The 1,351-nt window shown below is 42.0% G+C and overlaps 1 protein-coding gene across 2 annotated transcripts in view; it reads left to right on the forward strand.

The window, feature by feature from the left end:
• The window catches only part of MRE11A (MRE11 homolog A, double strand break repair nuclease), a 73,889-nt gene that overhangs the window by 59,689 nt on the left and 12,849 nt on the right, over nucleotides 1-1,351 (forward strand). The window lies entirely within an intron of this gene.

Genomic DNA, 1,351 nt, shown 5'->3' on the forward strand with positions numbered 1-1,351 from the left:
GCCTTTGCCGCAGCTTGGGTGGGGCTGGGTCTCAGGGAATCAACAGGGTGGAGCAAGCAGCTATGGCTGATCCTCAGCCTTGCCCTAAGGGGCCCCGTGTCTCAGTGTCCTGGTAATTGCTGCAAGCACCTCCGGGAGAAAGCCACCCTCTAGTTCCGAGTTCTGCCCGCTTCCAGACCGTTCAGTCTCTCCCTGCACGAGTCCGGGTCCCCAGAGACTTCCCGGAACCGGAGTTCAGAGCAGTTGGGGGCTTGTGACCCCCTCCCGATTCAAAAAAACAGCTGTGTCCTCAGTGGCCAGTCCCTGCCGCGTGCACCACCGCAGCTACTCTGAGTCTGCTACTCTGAGTCTTAGGAAACGGCATCCAGAAAGGTCCTGTTCCGTTCTTGGCAGGCTTAGGATAGAGGCAGAGAAGGAGAAAGAGAAACGACAGCATGGTAAACATAGGCTGAGTTCACCATGTCAGAGCTTTGTGACCGTGGCCAGTCACTCTCCTGGTGTGTTTACGTGCACATTGGGACTAATAATCTCCACCATATTGGATTATTCTGAGGAAAAACAAAAAACCTGGCACTTGGTAGGCATTTATGAAATGTTAGTTATTGCTATTAAAAAAGAGAGAAAACAGAGGGAGTTAGAAAAGTAGAGCTAATAAAATATAACCCGCCATAAATTGGTTAGCATGCAACACATAGGCATAGGTGTTATAATGACCAACCTTCACCTTTGCCCAAACTCCCCTTTTTCAGCATGGTTTTTAAGTGTTTTATGTGAAGCTTCTTGACATCAGTAGGTAGAATTAATCACTTAAAGTGAGTCTTCAGGTTTCCATTGTTAAGAAATTAGTTAAGTTTATTGCTCTTTTTTTTTTTTTTTTTTTTACAAGTTGGATTTATGGTGAAGGTACTTATGCAATTTCAAATAAATAGAAAAAAACCGGGACAACAGAGTATTTGTAATTATACTTGTGAAATAATTGGATTTATAGCAAACAATTCACATTTTCTTTACACATCAGCATACATTATTTTTCATATACTCTTATGGGTGTGTTAACTATGCATGTAAATTGGCCAATGTCCCTCATCTATTCTTTTTTATAATTGCAGCTTAACTTAATAAACAGTAATAGTTCAGAACAATTCAATAAATGTGTACTCAACAACTACATATGCCTGGGACTTCTGCCAGGGACCCAGAAGGTGACCAGAGAGTGCAAGCTAATGAGGTAGCCATATGGACTTCAAAATTTACAGTTGCTTTGAGAAATGGGCAGGTAAACAAATGAAGAAAATCAAGTAGCATTTATGCTGCCATGGTAACATATACATATATAAAATCTATGTATGTT

The sequence above is a fragment of the Myotis davidii genome, unplaced genomic scaffold, assembly GCF_000327345.1.
Source record: "Myotis davidii unplaced genomic scaffold, ASM32734v1 scaffold641, whole genome shotgun sequence".
In the NCBI taxonomy this organism is placed as follows: domain Eukaryota; kingdom Metazoa; phylum Chordata; class Mammalia; order Chiroptera; family Vespertilionidae; genus Myotis; species Myotis davidii.